Below are 7,460 nucleotides of genomic sequence, written 5' to 3'. Positions count from 1 at the left end.
GGCATCTGCACCGGCGGGGACCCCAGGCCAGCGGCTGTGAGCGGAGATGCTGCGAGGGACATGTCGGCTGCAAGGGGCTGGAGGAAGCCCCGGGCAAGCATATCATGGGGCAGCACATTTTGCTTCAGGGCCATTTCCACTATACCTAGGCGAAGCTGCATAGAAAAAAAAAACACCTGCAGATTTGCGTGCATATGCGATTTTGTCTGCATTTTTTTCATGCACATTCGCATGCGGACGCAACTTTTTTCTTTATTTTACTGTCGCCATTCATTACTATTGACTATCACATGCGTAAATGCGTACGCGTTAACGCAAAACCGCTTAAATCACGTGGAAAATTCTGACAGAGGCAGCCGTTTTTTTTTTTCCCACCTGCGGGGGTAAGCGAATTTCACCTGTAATGGAAACAGGCCCATTGACTTGTACATGTCAAGTGAATCTGCATACAGAAAATGCATGCACATTCGCATTAGTGGAAATGGGCCCTTATGTTTCCTTTAACTGCAGTAGTGTCTGAATCACACACCTGAAACAAGGATGTAGCTAATTTTGGGAGATCTGACAATATTGTCAGAAACGCCTGATCTGCTGCCTGCTTGTTCAGTGTCTGTGGCTGAAAGTATTAAAGGCAGAGGATCATAAAGACAGCCAGGCAACTGGTATTGCTTGAGGGCCCGTTTCCACTATCGCGAATCTGCATGCGTTTCCTGCATGCAGATTCGCACAGCCAATACAAGTGGATGGGCCTGTTTCCACTTGTCAGTTTTGCTGTGCGTTTTTCTGTGCAGGTTTTTTCTGCACGGCAGAGCCCTCAGAATTCGCCTGCGTGTGGAATGCAGGCGAATCGCACACAATGTATTTAATAGGGAAATCGCATGCGTTTTTCCCATGCGTTTTTTGCCGCGAATTCGCATAGGTACCAATGTAAATTCACACAGGCAGTGACATGGTTAAAATCGCATATACACTCACCTATGCGAATTCGCGGCAAAAAACGCATGCGGAATCGCATCCGCATGCGATTTCGTCAGCGGTGGATTCCGCACCGCAATAGTGGAAACGAGCCCTAAAAGTAAATAAATATGTCAGCCTCCACATAACTCTCACCTCGGGATCACTTGAAGCATTTGTCTGCAAATTGTGGCAGATGTGTGAATGGGTCTTTATATAAACTTTCACAATAGAGAATGAAATGCAAAAAACAGACCGGTAAAATAGCACTTATTTTAAAATGTATTTATTTTACAAAAAAACTACAGACGTCCTTAATATACAATATAATGAACTTCAGCGGAACTTTCCTTGAAAGACATAAAAAAGCACAAGACAATATAAAGCAACACTCAACATTTTTAGATACTTATCCATTAGCCGGGCGCATCCGGCAGGTGGCGCTAATTACTATTCCCCCTCCAGGCCGCCATGGATAGTAGGGAAAGATGTAACACTGGTGGAGTTTTGTCGCCACCTGCCAGATGTACCCATTTTTACATATTTCTACAGTTCTGACTAAAGATGGTCAGAAAGATGCAGTTATTTTGAGTTGATACAAATTTTAGTTTCAAAAGGGCTTACTGAGAGCAATTAATTGATACAAATTTTATGCAAACTTGGGGCCCGTTTCCACTAACATTTGTATGTGTTTTCTGCATGCAGAATCAGATTCGCAAGACAAGTCAATGGGCCTGTTTCCATTCCAGGTGAAATTCACTTCCCCCTGCAGGTAACACCCCCACCCCCCCCCAAAAAAGTCTGACTCAAATGCCACAATTTTCCACGCCGTTTATGGGTTAACGCGTACACGGTTTCGTGTGCAGAAGTCATTAGTAATGAATGGCGACGGGAAAATAAAAAAGTAAAAAAATGTGTGTGTGCATGTGAATTTGCATGAAAAAATGCATGCAAATGCACGTGAATTTGCATACACATGCAGATCCGCAAGCATTTTTCTATGCAGATTAGTCTAGTTATAGTGGAAACGTAGCTTTAGGTTACTTTTCCATCAGGACGTTGCGTTTGATGCGACATTAAGGTCGCACAACCTAACGCAACACATTGTGCACTATAACTTGGACGTTATAGTACATTCTTTAACCTTGCATTTGGTGCGCCGTTTTTGTCGCACAGTGATGGAACGAAAACAGCGCATGCGCTACATATAAAAAAAAATACATTAATAAGCATGTGCAACACAATTAACGCAGCAGATTCATTGCTAAACGCACAGCATGCAGCACTTTCTAATAACGCCTCACGTTACACACAATGCAACGTGTGCACTGTGAATGTTGCAGACTTTGGATTGCTGTGCGTTAGTCTGCGTTATAAAATTTTCTAACGTGCGACTTTAATGTCGCACTGTGAAAGAGGCCTTAGGAAGGTTGCAAAATGACTATGGAAATGACCATAAACATTTCTATCAACTATTTGCATCTCACTGACCATCCTATTGATGACAACTTTTTTTCTGAAAACTTTTTATAGTAAACTCTGAAAAATTATTTTTCTCCTCAGTTAATATTCCCTGAAGCAGCTACAAGCAGTGGAAAATGATTAAACTAGCTCTTGGACTGCAAGAGTGAAGACTTAACACCGCTATATTAGGCCTGGAACCCACTAGCAGTACATTACTAAGCACTTGTGATTTGAAAAGCTCTTGCTAATGTAATGCTATGGGTGTGATCCCACTTGAGCAATGTGGTTTTCTAAAAAAATCCCCCATAGCATTGCATTAGCAAGAGCTTTTCACATCACTAGCGCTTAGGCCTGGAACCCACTGAAATCCGCAAACGCAAAATGCAACCGCTAGCGTTTTGTCTGAGCGGTTTGCAAGCGGATTCATGCGCGTTTTCGGTCGCGTTTTGCAACAGTGTATTTTTTTCCTCAGCGGCTGTGTAGCGTTTTTATCCTGATTGGTCCTGTGAATTATTTTTTATTTTGTTACAGTGTGCTGAACCGCAAAACGCTAGCAAAACCGCTCAGTTTAGGTTTTGCTGAGCGTTTCTGCTAGCGTTTCAATACTTTACATTGAAGCGCTAACGCTCCCAAAATGCTGCAGGTCCTGCGTTTGCGTTTCTGGGAAACGCAAACGCTCCTGTGGAAGTTGCCCCATCCATTATCAGCTGAGCGTTTTGGCAAAACGCTAGCGTATCGCAGCGCTGCCAAAATGCTCAAAAAAACGCTCTTGTGGGTTCCAGCCCTTAGAAAAGGCTGCTAGTGAGTTTGAGCCCTTAGATCAGAATCCAAAAGGAATCTGATCTAATACTGACCGAACTGCTGGTAGCTTTGTACTTTACAGTACAAAGCTATGAAGCAATCGATCACACAATTCTCCTGCCGTCACTTGGGAAGTGAATGGCCCTTTATGATTTATGTTTGATCAATGAAATTATAGCACATTGATCAAGTAGGCCTTAGGATATTGGAACAGTGTTTCATTATATTTTTTTCTGCATCTAATAACTCATCTACAAAACTACTGAATAGTACCTTTACCATAACCATCAAGACCATAGGTCCCATACAATAAGAGGGTCATTTACAAAGCTGAGGGATTGCATATCGCAATGGGTGAGCAAAAATGGTACAAAAAAAAAAAAGTTACTGCAATGCCTTGTATACCAGCAGCCATCCCAATTTGCCCCTGCAGCCAAATGTAGCTCCACAGAATTAAAACACAGACAAGCCAGGGGCACACTAGCAGTGTTTTTTTAAGCACTTGTGATTTGAAAAACTCTTGTTAATGCAATGCTATGGGTGAGGTTTTTTTTAAAATCACATCCCTCATGGGATCACACACAGCATTACATTAGCAAGAGCTATTCGAATCACAAGCATTCAGAAAAGTGCACCTAGTGTGTCCTAGGCGAAACAGTGCACACATTTCACTATTGCAAGGCAGCCATGACAAAAAAAAAAAAAAAAAAAGCTTACTTTTTTTTTTTGCCAATTAAAAGCAACACACAGTGTGCCTTCCCATCAAGCTTTGTTAACCTCATGTAGGCTGGTATTCCCCAAGGAATATGGAGCCTACTAAAGTAGTGCTTTGGTCTAGTAGGCTACAGATTGGAAAGAAGCGAACAGAAAAGTATGGGTGAGGAACACATTTTGACTGACTTTAATATTTTTTGGTACTATTCCGTTAGTAGGGCGCAACCACCAGGTGGCGTTAATTACTATTCCCCCTCCAGGCCGCCATGGATAGTAGGGAAAGATGTAACTCTGGTGGAGTTTTATCGCCACCTAGTGAATGCGCCCGGCTAACTGAAAAGAACCTATTTTTTAATGTGCATATTTAAAAAAAATATATTTATTTTTTATATCTGTACTTTTTAACGCTGCCTGGCAAATTGGTAGGCCTAAATGTTTCCCATTACCTATTTTACCATATTTATGTAATGTAATTAGTCTGTAACATCACAACAAATGTGTTTGCAAAGTGTGTGTGTGTAAGTAGGCAGCGAAGAAAGGGGCCTTTGCCAGCCTACCACATTCTGCGGAACGCCTCATGGCGTTATGACACATGCTACTCAGTATTGCGAGTACGGAATTCCCTGAAAAATATATGCCTGCAAGGGGGATGGGGGTGGCAAGATGTTTTAAGGGAAACCAGAGATGGAACTAATGTTTGTATTTATACTTACCTGAGTCTTCCACCAGCACAGAAGCGCACGACTGGCCAGATTACGTAGAGTGATAACGAGTGAACCGAGCGAGCAGAGAGGGAGCTCTTGCACCTCATAGGCCTGGTGCACACCAAAAACCGCTAGCAGATCCGCAAAATGCTAGCAGATTTTGATGCGCTTTTTCTTCTTTTTCTGTAGCGTTTCAGCTAGCATTTTGCGGTTTTGTGAAGCGTTTTTGGTGTAGTAGATTTCATGTATTGTTACAGTAAAGATGTTCCTGAACAGCTACTGTAACAAAAAACGCCTGGCAAACCACTCTGAAGTGCAGTTTTTCAGAGCGGTTTGCGTTTTTCCTATACTTAACATTGAGGCAGAAACGCATCCGCAATCCAAAGTCTGCAGCAGCCCGGGAGTATGCGTTTCTGCAAAACGCCTCCCGCTCTGGTGTGCACCAGCCCATTGAAATACATTACCCTAGCGGATCCGCACCCGCAAGCGGATCGCAAACCGCAGCAGAACCGCTCTGGTGTGCACTAGGCCATAGGGCTGGAGGAAGCCACAGGTAAGTATAAACATACACATTAGTGCCATCTCTGGTACAGTAAATGCATACACTACATGCCAGGCAAGCACTACAGCTGTGTATTAATGAGTGAAAACCAGGATCACCATCTATTTATATGTACATAACTACAAACTCTCTAAATCAGAGAGATCTGTTGGCTGCCCATACACCACAGATTTTCCTTCAATTTCAGCATGAAATCTCTCCGGATTCAGTCTCGCCACACCGCAGCCTGCCCACCGCCCCACCAAATGCCCCCCTTCCCCAGTGCCTGTGCATTAAAATCTCACCTGTTCCAGCTGCTCCCGTTTCCCTATTCACGGCTCATGTGACAATCTCTGATGCTGATAACAATGTATTACTCTTCACTGGCAGTATTTGCCTTTGACTCTTGAAGATCCATTTTATCTATATCCAGATCAAGAAGTTTTGACTACAGGGACATGTATTCGGGCCCCAAAGAAATCTATGACCAGTTTACTACCTTCTACAAGACATTATAGATGGTGGATCTGACAAAATACCTTGACGATATACATTTTTCTCAATTTTTGGATGACCAGAAGAAATTTTCCGATGCTGTGATTACATCGTAGGATATAGTTGATGCTCTGGCTGACTTGCAGGTAAGATTCGGGGCCCAGATGGCCTACCTGTGGAGTCCCAAGTCCACAACAAATCCATCTAAAAGCTCATACACACCTCAGACTATAGTCTTTGGAAAATGAAAGATCACAGACCAATCTTACCACCCTTCATGTAGTATGAGAGCCATACTCTACACAGTTTTTTCTATGGAGCTGAACTCCCCATCAGAAAAAAATCTGCAGATGCTGCACACACAGATGCTGTACAGACACAAAAGATCAGTATCTGCAAAAGATCTGTTCCTGCCAAAAATCCATTCCTGCAAATTGCAATGATAGTCTATGCGATCTGCAGATCATCATACACACATGATTTAACTGACATTCATCTGCAGATCAAGCAATCATCCGCAGATCTGAAAATCCATCCTGGTGGATCTGATCTGCAGATGAATGTCAGTTAAATCATGTGTGTATGATCATCTGCAGATCTCATAGACTATCATTGCAATTTGCAGGAATGGATTTTTGGCAGGAACAGATCTTTTGCAGATACTGATCTTTTGTGTCTGTACAGCATCTGTGTGTGCAGCATATGTGTGTGCAGCATCTTGCAAAGATTTTTTTCTGATGTAAAGTTCAGCTCCATAGAATAGACTGTGTAGAGTATGGCTCTCATACTACATGAAGGGTGGTAAGATTGGTCTGTGATCTTTCATTTTCAAAAGACTATGGTCTGATGTGTGTATGTGGCCTTAGTCCCTCACCTCACAGGTTTTGACATGGGAATCTGGGTGTGGCCCAAAGTCTTGGTCAGAAGCATTAATAATCTTCATCCTAAAGACAGGAAAAAATCCTGAGCTATGCTCTTCCTACAGGCCAATTAGTTAATTAATGCAAACGCAAAAATATTTGCAAAAGTTCTAGCCAATCGCTTAGTGAAATGCATAGAATCTAGAATAAACCCAGACCAAAGTGGTTTTATGCCCACCCATGGAACAGAAACAGTAGGCAGCTGTATGCACTCCTCATGGCCTCCCAAGACATTCCCCTCTTCAGGCCAGAAACGCACTAAGGGCGATTTCCTGAGCATTTGGAAAACTCTTGCTAATGTAATACTTTGGGTGTGATCCTACTTGAGTGATGTGATTTTATAAAAATCCCCCATAGCATTGCATTAGCAAGAGCTTTTTCAAATCACTAGCGATTAGAAATCGCTCCTAGTGGGTTTCTGGCCTCAGAACGAATGTATTGCTTTAAGGAAGGACTCATATAATTGATGCAATCTCAAGATCACCAAAAAATTCCTTATAAAAAAGCTTTATTGACACATGTACAAAAAGAGTAGAAAATGTATAAAAACATAATTCTTGAATACAGTGGGTCCTCATAGAGCCAAAAATATGGACAAATTCTTAGTTTGACTTAGAGAATAATTGTAGCTTTATGGGTGTATGTCTTTTTCAAGGCAACGACACACGTTCGTTTCGGGCTTTTATAGCAATGAATCTGCCCTTCATCAGGCCAAGATACCCAGTTCTATATAAAAAAAGCAAACAACAGTGCATTAGAAGTCGCACAATACACTGCCTCAGAAGACCACTAAAGATGGTCACAAGGAGTTACAAAGGACCCACCACCAGATAAGGTTTGTAACGTATACACCAGGATCAATCCAAG

At 42.3% G+C, this 7,460-nt stretch overlaps 1 long non-coding RNA gene across 1 annotated transcript; it reads right to left on the bottom strand.

Moving 5' to 3' along the window:
* Positions 1-1,224: 1,224 nt before the first annotated feature.
* Positions 1,225-7,076, bottom strand: LOC137563649 (uncharacterized). The gene is made up of 2 exons (XR_011030400.1): positions 6,535-7,076; positions 1,225-5,877 (listed from the first exon to the last, which is right to left on the bottom strand). It is a non-coding gene; the product is annotated as an uncharacterized lncRNA (long non-coding RNA).
* Positions 7,077-7,460: the final 384 nt, after the last annotated feature.

The sequence above is a fragment of the Hyperolius riggenbachi genome, chromosome 3 (genome assembly GCF_040937935.1).
Source record: "Hyperolius riggenbachi isolate aHypRig1 chromosome 3, aHypRig1.pri, whole genome shotgun sequence".
NCBI lineage: Eukaryota > Metazoa > Chordata > Amphibia > Anura > Hyperoliidae > Hyperolius > Hyperolius riggenbachi.
Note: the sequence above shows the minus strand (reverse complement) of the source record. Positions and strands in the feature narration are given on the sequence as shown.